Genomic DNA, 14,441 nt, shown 5'->3' on the forward strand with positions numbered 1-14,441 from the left:
CGAAGGTTTATCGAAATCGCAATACAGCCTAGTGCAATTAGGCCAAAATGTGTGTCAAAATATGATTTTAGTCTTGATTTAGTAATCGTTTTTCAAAGGAAAATGAGAATAATGATATTGATACCGTCATTCCTGTCAAAATAATCGCAGTTATATAATTATTCAGAATCGTTCAGCCCTATCATCCACATGGGTCGCAGGGTCAGTGGAGCCAATTCACATGGCAAAAGGTGGTGTACATTCTGGACAGGTCAGTCGTTCATCACAGGGCCAAGACACAGATTAAGAACCATTCGCTTTCACAATATAATGCTCAATTAACCTCGATATGTCCATGGACTGTGGGAAGAAACCAGAAAACCTGGAGAAAACCCATACACACACAGGGAGAACATGTAAACTCCACACAGAAAGGCCCTCGTTCGGACCAGGTCACAAACCTGGGTTTTTTTTTTGCTCTAAGGCAACAGTGCTAACCACTACTCCACCGCGTGTCCTTAACACAATATAAAAGTCTTAATGATTCATTGGTTATGGATGTAAACTTGGTCAAGTTTACACTGAAAGTCATTTAAAATTCATTTCCCAGCCAACTAAAAAATATTTATGTGCAGCGTTGTATATATTAAGTGACAAGAGGGTGACCCACAGTGTAAACTACAGCTGTGCACTGGCGAGAGTTTGGTATTAAGATAAAGATCCTGATACAGGTATGATGTGGAATAATGTAAGGGTACTATAAGAAATTGTTTATTTTAAGAAAACCTTACAATGTTATATGTATGAACAATATATAGTTTTCTTTGTCCAGTGAGAGTGACAGGAGAATGGCTGAAACCCTGCTGCAGTTTAGTATTTGTCACGGTCACCAATATTTCCATATCAATGCAATTGTTCAAAGAAGTCATGTAGTATTGTGGCAGGAAGATTCACAATATTATAGAGATGTTTTATTCAAGTTTAAACTGCTTTGTTTTGGAATGTATCAATGACATCTTAATCTCAGGATAAGTGACAGAAGTTGAAGTTACATTTTATAATGTTACTTAAAGGTCCCATATTATGCAAAACCAACTTTTAATTATTTTAATACTTTTATTTGGGACTCTGGAGGGCATATCAGTCGGCAAAGTGTGAAAAAAGATGACTCTCGCGCTAAATTCCTGGAATTGTTATCTTGCGGAGCACCGCCGCGTCCGTAAAACACGCAAGAGTGCTGGCGAGGTATCTGAACACCGGAAGTTCGCAAAACTTTCCATTCTTGGCTACACAGTGCAGCACAGAGTCCTACACAAACTTCCAGTCTCAGATGATTTATCTGTCCAGTGAATACATGTTATACATGACGACAATGTGCAAATGATCACTTTTCCAAGTTTAAGTTTTGTTTTACAGCTGACATTTACTGTACTTCAGTATCAAACGTAATTTTTCTGATTTTAAATGTACTTAAGTCTTCGAAGCAACTCTTCTTCTGTTTTTATTTGGAAGCAACGACTAACAATGATTGTTAGAGGAAATGCAGTGGCGTAAAAGTGCACAATTTATTCAGGAAATGTAGTACAATGAGTACAATCGGCTGTCTGATGATGAATTACACAATTACATATGAGGCTTAAGCTAGAAGCTCATTTGCTATAGCCTTGGTAAGAGAGGACAAAAGCTTGGCTCTGTCCAAACACAAGAAAATACAACCAGTCTTCTATTTTAAGTACAGAAGTAGACGTCACTTTTTATAACATTACTTCAGTAAAAGTCTTAAAGTATATGACCTTTACTGTTGAAGGGGCATTATGTAATAAATCTAAAGCAACTGGCCATAAAATCCTCCTAATATGTCACAGAGACTCAGGAATAATGTTCATATAACTCCAACAATCACCAACAACACCAGTACAGCCAAAATATTTGCAATAAAAAAATATTTTGCAGACTGCAAATCATGTTTATGTTTTGAAATCATGTTTTGGCATGTGGCGCCACCTACCGCTGTCTAACAATCATTGCAGTCAGTAGAGTCTCAGCTGCCTAGCAACCACGGGTTGCCAGTTACGTCAGAAAACGAAACCTAAAAGACATTTGGTACTTTGAATTTTAAAAATGTGTGTCGTAACCGTTTTTGGCCACATTCTTACATATGGCACCTTTAAGTATCAAAAGGACTTTTCTGATATAAGAAGTTTTAGAAGTAGAAGTAAAAGTATTTAAAAAAGTGAGGAGTAAGGATTGAGCCATGGTGGCTTAGTGGTAGGGAGAGTTGTCGGTCAGCTGGAAGTCTGTGGGTTCAATTCCTGGCTCTGCTAGCCTATGTGTCCTTGAGCAGCATACTTAACCCCGTGTTGCAGCGTAGGTAAGATGCGTGAATGGCAAAACTATAGTGTAAAGCAGCTCATCGAGACTAGAAAAGCTCTGTATAAATACCATAAATACCACCAGACCATTACCAACTCTTCTTCTTCTGATTTTATTTGGTAGTAACGAGGAAACGTAGTGGAGTAAAAGCTGCTAGAAATATAAATAAAGTAAAGCACAGATGCATGAATCTTGTACTTTGCAGCTGCTTGTGTCTAAACTCAAGCACAAGTTGATGTTTTCCTATTATGTCTTTTTCCTTTATCCGTTTCTCATCTTTCACGGTAAATAATTACATAAATATCCACATACAACATTACCACTTTACCCTATTTAACATATTACTCTGTGTGCGAGATATTATTCAAAGCTTAACCCTCAAAGTAATTCACCACTGCATAAGAATTCATCCTGTAATAAGGGATTATACCACAGCTTTTTTTTTCTTTTCCTAAGCCATAAGCTTGAATGGCATAAAGTTCTCTGCAAAGAAGATTTAGCACGGTGGACTGATACGGCTAGTTATTTTAACACTTCTATCATGTCATGGTGATCATCAGGGAGCCACCGAGGTATCGCTTTCTTTCCTCTTTACATAATCGTCCCATGTGGAGTTCCCACTGTGGGCAACACAATTGGTTCTTCATGAAACTTCCCAGTTTAATTGCTGTAGATGATTCTCTGCTTGCACTTTAACATGAGCATTTTACTCCTCGATATACCAACACCGTCTGTTAGAGGCCAATTAACCCACACGCTCTCTCTCTCTCTCTCTCTGTGCCCGGCCTCCACCGCTTCCCCAGCACATTGGGAATCCGCTCGCATTTTCAGAGATACAATGTTTGCAGAGTGAATGCCGATGCTGTTCCTATGTGGTCAAGGGACAAAAGAAGAAATGCATTACATTTGCCAATATAGCGTGCAGTGTGTTGCATGGAGAATTACCGGCAATAAATAAAAGCGCAGGCAGGAGAGGGGGAGATAACGCGAGCAGGTGAAAATAGAGGGATGTGCCGACTATTTGCAGATTTGTTGTGTGAAATAACTGGCCATTATCTGGACAGCCAGGTTTAGCACAGTATGAGGGATGTTAAGGTGTGTCCCAGGGTGTTATTAACAGATAAAACTGTTGGTTCATTAAATGCATATGCAGTGTCATGCATTCACTATGGCCGTATTGATCGTCAGGATATCTCCGCGCAGCTCCTCGCTCACCGGACTTCTGACACACTGCATCCATCAACCCCACCTACCTCCACCATTTTTATAGAATTTTAATTAGTTCTGAGCGCAAGCCAACATCATTAGCTTTTCTCCCTCTTTTTTTTCCTTCCCGCAAACAGCCGCGCATAGTAATACCGGTGTTCTCAGACAGAAGCAGTGGGTACTTAGATCAAGGGCACAGCGAGGCAGAGAGGGAAAGGGAGAGAGTGTGCAGGACAAAAGGTTGACAGTTTAAAATGACAATGAAAAATGGGAGCAGTGGATGAAAAAAAAAAAAGCCTCCATAACATGTGGAATGCAGTCAGTAATGTCACCTTGGAATAATTTTAGTGTGATTAAGTATTTGCGGCCATTCCTCTGTGATGACAGTATCTGACAACAGTCAATACACAACTGAATCCCAAGTAGGCGAGTGTGAAGTTTTACCAAAACTAGAAAAATGTACTTTTAAATATGCATTGACCCATGTAAAAAAAAAAGATATATATATTGTGTTGAGTATATTTTCAGAATTATGTTGGTGCTGTAACTTAAATATTCATCAACAAAAGGTGGGGAACGGGAGCAGAATACTGGATAAGCACTTGGAAAAAGTAGTCAACTGGACTATTGTAAAAGAAATACTTTGACTTGGAAATTGTTATCATGTGTCTGATCACAGGCTGTTATCTGTTCACATGATAAGAGTCACATCAACACCAGTGCTTTACAATATAGTTGTGCCATGGCAACTATAAACTACATTATGTGCTGCTGTTCGGATATTATAAATCAAAGCCAATAAAGAGTGTAAATAAAATGAATTTTTTCATTTTATATTTTTTTAATAAAGATGACTCATGTTTTTGAGGTCCTCTTCAGTCTTAAGTACAGGAGATAAAACACGCAATGTTGACTTCCGCGCTCCTTGGGACGTCACAAGGCGCTAAATTCCTGGAATTGTCTCGCGGAGCTCCGCTTTGTCCGTAAAAAAATGCGAGAGTCCAGGCGAGGTCAACGGCATCCGAAAACCGGAAGTACGTAAAACGTTATATTCTTGGCTCCACAGTGCAGCACAGAGTTCTACACAAACTTCCAGCCCCAGAGAATTTATCTGTCCAGTGGATACATGTTATATATGACGAAAATGTGCCTGCTAGAGCCTGCAAATGATCACTTTTCCAAATGCTAACTGCTGTTAGCTCCCAGTAGCCTCTGTGGCTGATGTCATTTCCTGTCCCTTAAAGGGATACTTCACTGATTTGAATGTGGCTTTGTATTGCTAGAATAGCAGTAGTATTTTTTAGAAAATGTGCTTCCCTCCCTCAGTTTTTCCCTGACTTGTAAAAAAAATCTGTTTTCCCTTATCCAAATGTGCCCTACTGTGAGTCAAATGACGCGTTTTGCATCACAGTAGGGCAAATTTTGAAAATGGAAAACAGATTTTTTTACAACTCAGTGAAAAACTGAGGAAGGGAAGCACATTTTCTAAAAAATACTACTGCTATTCTAGCAATGTTGACCCATTCAAATCAGTGAAGTATCCCTTTAAGTTTCGTTTTACTATTTTACACCAGGGAACTAGTTTAACTTGGAGAAATAGGGTATAATATGGGACCTTTAGCAAAAATTTTAATAAGTGCAATGAAAACTGATTCAGTGAATAAAGAATGACGTTTAGAAATCGCGTGAAACGGGCAAATGAGAGCAGAAAATGGCATCATTCATCGACTTATTACAGGAAGAAAATATTCCTCCAACAATGATCACGCTCGCTCTTTATTTACATCGCCAGGTAAAGGCTGTAACTTCTCACCCTTCCTCTGAGGTGACCTGCTCACTGCGCAGTCTGCGTTGAAATGACGAGCCAGTGGAGAGAATTTACGACGAAAACCTTGACTAATCATATTGATGTGCATTATAACACCTCGGTGCTTTAGGTTCCATCATCCAAAAGTGATTAAAAGAACAAAGGGAAAAAAAAAAAAGAGCTGGACGTGACTCATGAACAGGAGCTTGCACGAAAACACACTCCTTGCATAATTGTGTTGTAATAAATTTGCACTTGGCTCTGCAGAAGGACACTTTTCAACAGCCTCGCTGTATATTCATTCTGATCCTGTGACTCACGGACGTGACCCTCTGGTCTGCTGGGAGATAGCATTCACGCGCACACTGACTCACAGACACACACACACACACAGTATCACACATTGCTCACTTAACAGTGACCTAATTAAGCCTGAGGGTAGGTGTAATTACATGCAACCTTCATCTGCCCTATTCTCCTATTGTTGTGGCTACTTGCTGCCTATGGACCGAGTCACTGTGCGCCGATGGTGCGGTCGCCCAGGGACATCTATTTTTTCCGCTCCATTAGCTCCATAATTCAAAAGAGACGCAAACATCATTTATAAAGCTCTAAAGATATATTATATATGTATATGTATAAAGGCCTGCTTACTGCCTTAATAATCCCTTTCATTTTCATGGAATTGTATATAAGATCACATTACCACCTCTTCACTTGGTCTAATGATAAAGAATTACGAAATAATTATTCAGATGAATAATTTAGGTTGCCGTTTTTTTCATAAAGAAAGACTCCGCAGAGACTGTGGCGACACATTACGACTGTATGTCCTCCTAATTAACGACACTGGAACATTGTATTCCGGTTTAAATGTGATTTTTATTTTATTTTTTTAAATCACATGTATGCCACAGGAAGGCTGAGGGCAGTGAAGCTTGACCAGGCCTCCTCACTTTTTTTTTTTTTTTTCTGTTGGCAGCTACTGTACCTCAGCCATTAGTTTCCAGGTTATTAATGGAAAATGTTTTACCTCATAAATATACTGCCCCGCAACTGGGAATATATGTAATGTTTTCCACCAACACAACCCTCCAGCTGTATTAATAGAAGCAGTTTCCGCTGTAGTGTCGATAATAAACAAGCTTTACTGTCATCGTTTAAAAAAAAAATATATATATATATACATATATATATATTTTGCATTTTCTGGGATGTAAGTAACTTAGATATGAGTTTGTTGTTTGTGGCTATTGCCAATTTTATTTAATTATTTATCTGTTTATTTTGTGGTTATTTTATCATCTTTTCAAATTGGCAGTATGTGATGTCTATGCAATGAGTCGTCGTGACGCAGCAGTGAGAGATACACAAAAACACATAAAATCCTTCTTTTTAAAAAACATTTCATCGTGGTTTTGCCCTGGAAGTTATAGCAGAGACAGTAAAGTAGATGATGCCATTAAAAATTAAGCGGCCCATTACCTCGAGCAGAAATACAGATTTCTATGGAGTTAAAGAGTGTTGGAAATGTTTTTTGGCTCATGTGAGCATACGACTAAACAAAGTGTTCCATATTTTACCTTTACATGAATCTCAAAGTGCGCAGAGATGCAACACATGTGAAGGCAAAAATCATACACAACAAATGTGGAATAAAAAAAAAAAAAAAAAAGAACTCGTAAAAGAAAAGATTGAAACATTGTGAAAGTGTCATAAAAGTGTAGAGGTGGATGGATGAGTGTAAGACGTTTCCTTTTTAATCCATTAGTAACACCGTTGCTACATGCATCAAAAATTAAAGATGCAATCTGAATCTCGCTCTCGGTCATTTGGCAACAACGCCTCCCATTAAAGCCTCGCACGAAAGGAGGTCGAGAACACGGCGATGCGATCTACGTACATGACTTATGGAAGTGACGATGGAGGTCACTGATAACAAATGTTATCACGCGCTGTCATCTGCGGCGGCACTTTACCACAGACCCTGTTGATAATTAATCACAGACGCATGTTGTTACGTTCCCTTGATGCGGGGAGGGAATCATCGTGCTGGACGGTGACCCTTAAAAGGTCAAACTCCCCCAAGTGTTTGTCACTCTGAGCCCTGCATTTGCACCATACATTGGGGAAGTCCTTCAGTCGATACCAGTTCATCCTTATGCACATATTAAATGAGTGCACTACCAGGATTGAATTTAAATGTTTATCTTAACAATGTCTCTGTGTGTGTGTATTTGTTGCTAATTTAGGTCCTTTAATAGCATAAACACTGACCTTGTCAGGACCAGTAGTCCTCATGGAGACCAAAACCTGTTCCTAACGAGGCAGAATCTAATTTTTTGAGGAACGGAAGTTTCGGGCCAAGATTTGATAAGATAAGAATTGTTGGTTATGGTTCGTGATAGGCAGTAACTGTTTCTGGTTAACCCTTTAACACCATAAAAATGGCCAGAAAATGCCATTAAGTGTAGCGTAAGTGCTTTTGCCCATTTTTCCACGATAACTTTGAATATCTGGCAGTTATTTATTTAAAATGGAGAAAATCAAGTCCAACTTTAAAAAAAAAAAAAAAAAAACCTGGTAGTTGTACACGAACACCAGATTTTGCGTGTTAAATTTTAACAGTATAACACATGGACGCTGATTCGCCTCCTTCCTGCAACAGCGCGAGTGAAATGACCGTAACAACCACACGTCGACTATGACGTGCAGCTTCTCAGCTTTCAGAAACCGTGCATTACCGCGTTATTGCAGTAATGCAAAGTGCGCTTGCGCAAACGTGTCGTCTTCGATACATTCAGGGTTAATGTTAGGGATAATGTGTTCAAGTCAATGCGGTGTCTTTGAAACTATTGGAATTGCACAGAACAAACCAAAACAACTTACTTACTTATTTTTATCTTACTTTTATTTCTATCTTATGTTTTTTTTAATATTTCAGTTAGAGATGTACAATATTATTGGCACAATATCGTTGTTGTCATTGGTTTTAAAATGTGTTATTGGACATCGGCAAACACACCAAGATGACTCGGGACTAAAATGGTTGGCTGTACCTCCCTGACTTCTATGCTAGCGCCCCCTACAGCTATTTTTTTATGCTCATTTATTTTGCACATCTGCTGCGACATATATATCGGGATGAGATATCAGCAAAAACTGTCATATTGTGCATCCCTAATTGCTGAACATTGTTTTGCTTGATTGTTAACGTATTGTCACCAACTACAGGTATTTCACAATAACTATGTCATTGATTCTGTGTCTTTAGCTCACAGATAAATGGAAAATACTTGCCCAATAAAGCTTATTCTGACTGAATTTACCAAAGTAACGCATTCAATGAGACTTTAACACCAACAAATAAAACACTTTTTCATTATTCTGTCTGAAGTGCTCAAAGAATAGAAAATGCTGATACTGATGTCATGTATAAGTGTGCATGTGTCGGGACACATTCCACACCACTGAGTGGAATTTTAAACAGAAACCACGCAACAATTCATCCCACAGTCTTGGAATCACTGATGTCGAGGCTTTGATTTGACCTCTCTGTGGAGAGATGAAAGGTTAGAGGAGAGGAATGACTGCCAAACGTACTTTCATCGATTGCTTTCCCCTCCTCCATCATTCCTTTACCTGCCACTCACAATAGATGGAGTGATTTCTGGGAGGTTGCGCAGGCGATCAATGAGAGAGGAAGCTCAGGTAGTTTTGGTAAGTAGAAGACCAAAGGGAGGGGGGAAAGGGGGGACCCCTCGTCCTTATTTAAAGGCTCAGTGCTGCGTTTGTCAGAGTCACAATGTCGCACACAAGCAGAAGAGGAACAGTTGCAGAAACTAAATAGGTCAACGTTGCCTGTGCGCAGACTTCTTGGTGACACATGCGACTGCACGAAGGTCGTGTGCAGACTGACAACAGCTCTGCAGTCGATTGTTTATTGTGCAGTCATTAAGACGGAGAATAAGATCACTAACGTGGAATCGATGGATCTGGTTTTTTCAACCAAAACCTAAGCCATTTTGGATTCAGCTCTTCGTGATAGTGCTGAGGAGAGAAGAGAAACGGGATATCGATTTTTCTGTGTGTCCTGTACATGATAAAATGTGTCAATAAAAGTCTTTGAATATTGAATCCGAATGACTGAGAATCTCTACTAACATTTAAGTTGTATTCAGTGTTGTGATATAACAAAGTGCAAATACTTAAATACTGTACTGACGTACAAAACTCACATATATGTACTTTACTTTATATTTCTAGCAGCTTTTGCTGCTAGAAATATAAATCCTCGTGGATTTCATCATCCAATTAAAATTTAGAATAAGAATAGTCCACGTTCTCCTCTCTTTCTTATCCTTGTACTTAGTTTCAGTCAAGTTTTAATACGATAGTTAGGGAGTCATAAGATAATAAGGGAGTATTTTAGCAGCAATACTCCCTGTCATACTGCACGGTTGGGAGTAAGGAATATAGTGCAGGAGTTTTCTAATTCCACAAGATGGCAGTAATGTGACATCATGGATGCAAGCTGTCATTAAACTCCCGAAGAAGAAGAAGAGTTGGGAGTAAAACCTAAAGAAGAGCAGCTTTAAGTTTGCTATGAAAGTGTAGATCTGATTAGTAACCAAATTCATTTTATAGGCGGATACTCCGCCTTTTGGTTTTAATATTCTGATTTATTAACACAGTTTAATCCATGTTGAACTGCTGAAATGTCCAGATACTGTTTCCACCTGCTCTTCACCATATGATGTTGTGGTTATTCTCACCTTCCCCTCCACTGTGTTGAACCTCCTCATCACGATGTCATAGAGCGAATAAACTCCCTTAAAAAAAAATCCCTTCTATCAGATAAATTGTCTTTTCAGTTCAGTCTTGGAACATAAGGCACGTCGACGTGCTTTCACTTGTTCAGACTTGAACCCTGCAGTCGGGAGCTTTTGTCTTCTTGTAACCTTGGTTACAGTTTATCTCGTGTTGTGTTTATATGAATGCCCTTTTTCAGTTAAGTTTATATTTTCTTTGAGGCTACTGGATATAATTGTTCTGTGCATTGAATGTTGTATACACAACATATTAAATATCTAATGGCACGGCGAGTAACTGATACATGTATATACCAACACATTTATATAAATAATATGGGTTTTTAATGTGAATTTATGTTAAAAAATGACCATTCCCTCTGATATCGCAAATCATATATCGCAATGGCAATTAAATATTCATTCAAAACCATTCAAAACCTAGTGGGAGAGATTAAGTTGATGTTGAATAGTGCAAGACGATAACTATTTAGTAAGAGTAAAACCAATATCTCCTTAGTAAACTTCAAACATTCTACAAATGGCAACAAAAGTAAAAAAAATCCACCCCAATATTATTCTGTTCTATGTCCTCACCATCACTTTTAAATCTCCACCGTTCATTTCAAATCCCCTTGTGAAGCTTCTCTTGTACCACTTAGGTGTTGTAGCCCACTCTGTGTCGTTGCTATTGTTGCTTCGCTCTTCAGCTCAAACATGCTGGCTGGTGTAAAAATAAAAAATAAAAAAAATAAAAAATGCACCAGAACTGTCATGCTAACATGGAAATGTCACCACAGACATCAAATTTAAAACTCTGCTGCTGATTCAGCACCTCATGGTACTTAGGACTTGAAGTAGTTTAGTAACAGACTTGCTGCTGCTGCTGCTGTTGTTGCTGTGCAGTATTGGATTTTCTTGCTACCATTGTGGATACATTTATTCAAGAATAATGAAGTCGCACTCTTATGTGCTCTCTTATACATGCAGCTTGTGCATTTTTCACATATTTTATCTCGCTGTGGCACGCCACTGCAGATCCCCTGGGACTCGTGTACATCTCTGCTTTTCTGTGTTTGTAGAAAATATATATATGTGGTGGTGGGGGGGATAACAAAAAAATAAATAAAAATCATAAAATAGTGATGTTCAAGTGCAGTCTAATAATCCTTATTTTTTTGACTTTGAAATGAATCCACCTGCTTACTTATGGCTCAAAAACTTACCAAATATCCGCCATCAATATGCAATTTGTTTGTTTGTTTGTTTGAGCTCAGAGGATTGAGTGGGCAGAGATTTCGGGCTCGCACTCTGTATCTACAGTTTCAACCTTTAGCTCATCCTGCTTTAACACCTACAGTGTCAAAACACTCCCTGAAGTCAAATGTGCAGAGGGCCAATTAAATTCCCGGCTAAGACTGTGTGGTTATTAGGGTGTAACCCATGGGCGAGTGTGTGTTTTGGACTCTGCTAAGTCTCTCTCTGCATTCAGGATTCAAGAGTCTGGTATCGAGCTGAAAGCAGCAGCAGCAGCACCTCACGCAGACGGTGGTCTGATCAGCCTTGTAGTTCTCCACTGCAGGGGGGAGGTTACACACCAGGAGCCTGAGTGCGCCTCCGTCCTCACTTTGACTTAATGACCAGCATCAGTCCCCAAAATCAGCTCACAAACAACCTTCATGGAAATGCTGTGGCTTCTCCCCGCGTGTGTGTTCTTGATCTTAATCTACCAGTTTACTCCTCACCCCCCCTGCCACTGCTCCTCAGTATGTCTAATTACACCTGTCACTTCATTTCACCTCAGACGACTTTCACTCCGGTAACCTCGCATGTTCTGCCATGAACCCGCGGCATTTTGAGTTGTTAAATCTCTAGTTAATCGTCATACAAAAATGGTAAGATTTGTGCAGCGTGGAAACATGTATTTGTGAGGTCCCCTTTGTGTGTGTGTGTGTGTGTGTGTGTGTGTGTGCAACACATCAATTTAACAGGACCAGTGTGCAAACCAAGTGTTTGTTTGTTTTGTATGAGCATAATTCATTAAACTCATTATGCTGTGCCATACAGTGGATACAAAAACAAGTTCAACCTCATCTGAGCACGATTTGAGACAAGCTGTGGATTTCTCTCTGAACATTGTTCCAAGCCACAGCACCCACAACCACAGTGTGATGTGCAGTGTCGGCCCCAGCCCAACAGTACATGATGAACAGTAATGAACAGGAACCGTACTTTGTGATTTTTCTCTCTCTCCCTCTCTCTCTGTACTGCATCTGCCACAGCGGCCCAACTTGTAGTTTATTGCACGTCAGCAGTTCTGTTCAGTGGAGACAAACTCGAGTATTTATCTGGAGCACACACCTAAACAGTCTGTGGATGCGGTTCAGAAGTGTGACTGCAGAGATAAATGGCCCGAGAGACGGTCAACCTCAATTCACTCATTTACACTTTCACTCGATACAGCGATTACTCCGAGGCTCTCGCTGTGATGTTTGATGAATGCAGCAGCTCTGTCCTTCACCGTGGCATTTCTCATTAAGACAAATAAGGAGCAAGCTCTCATCTTGATGCGTTTATTTCTTTTATATACTTTAAAGACACTTTTCGCTACTAAATACGAACCCTCACGTCCAGAAAAATTGCAAAACTTTCTTTAAAAAATGCATCAAAAACTAAAATGTCATTTGTTGAATGACTTAAACCTTTAACATGACGTGTATAAAGAACAGATTTGTAGTGCTTTCACTGACGAGCCTAATTGTGTGCAACACACTCGTAAAAAAAAAGTGGGGAAAAACTGAGAAGCTTGTAGAAACCTGGGGGGGGGTTCAACGTTAAGCAGGTTAAACGGCGCCAACTGGTTTGGTGTCAAACTGCTTTGTGTTGAACTTTATGAGAAAAAAACTACTTTTCTCACCACGAAAATGCAAATAATGAAGTGTCTGCCACTGTCTCCAGCAGGCTTGGGCAAAAAAATGTATTTTAACCCTTGAACACCTAAGCCTTAAAATGTCTGTCTGGACTATTTTAACAAATAAAGGGGCCAGAAAATGTCCTGTTTTCCAGAATAACTTCCAATATATGGCCCCTTATTTTACTGCATGTCAAAATAGTGTGTAAACAATTTAAAATGAAGAAAAACAAAAGGTTTTATTGAGAAAAAAAACACTGTAGTTGTACATGAACACCAGATTGTGCGAGTGAAGTTTGAAATTTGCTCAATATAAAACATATCCAAAATAGTCAAATAAATACACCCCGTGGTAGTTTTTTTTTTTTTTTTGAGGCAACGTCTGCCTGACTATAAGACAATGCCTGAATGCAACACACATAATATATAATAACCCAATATAACCCAGATAAAAGATATCCAAGTACATTAGACTCAAGGAACTCTTTCAGTCAGCTCATAATGGTGTGTTTCATCACAATACAGTTGCATCATTTGTTCTTCAGCTGAAACTCTCATATTTCATATCTCATATTACCATCCAATACAATAATTCCCTAATCAATGAAGCTACTTAGAAGCCAATACTTATAACATGATCAATAGGTTCTAATTTCAAAATGTGCAACAAAACACTTTGAGGAAGGAAATGACCTTGTCAAAGTGTTCACACCGTAGCACGAAACATACGACTCTGGAGTATTTTGATGTGAATGCATATTCATCATCTCAACAGTATACAATTCCAACATATTATTTTGGATTTGAAATATATGTACTACTGTGATGGACATAGCCACGTGGGATCAAGAGTATTTTGACAAATAATTGTCCCTTAACTTCTGCATCAACAAATGCAACTTGAAACCTTATGAAGAAGCTGCATATATCTATTCTGCACATACATGTTCTCTGGGCCCAGACTCGTTTGAAACTAAAAGGCAGTGGTTTCAGGCATTGATGGAATGCCTGAAACCATTATGAATGAAAGGTAAAAAAAAAACTACAAAAAACAGTGTGTTGCTGGCAGCAGTTTCTAGATTTGTTTGTGTTTAACAATTACGTTTGTCAGTGATGACAGTGATTTCTTTGTCCTTTTGTTTGTCAACACATCACAGATTTTAGTGTCCCAACTTTTCTGGAAATAGGTTTTGTATTTTATTTTATTTTTCAAAACGATTTCCCCAGTGATGTTGTCCTCTTATTTCCCTGCTTTTAACATGTAACAAACATACTGTTTGTTACAAAATAAAAGGACCTGTCGTTTAAATATTTTCAATTGTCGTTTTTAGTTTTTGCCTTTTAGCGAGGCTTT

This window comes from Microchirus variegatus (genome assembly GCF_963457635.1).
Source record: "Microchirus variegatus genome assembly, chromosome: 5".
Taxonomy (NCBI): Eukaryota; Metazoa; Chordata; class Actinopteri; order Pleuronectiformes; family Soleidae; genus Microchirus; species Microchirus variegatus.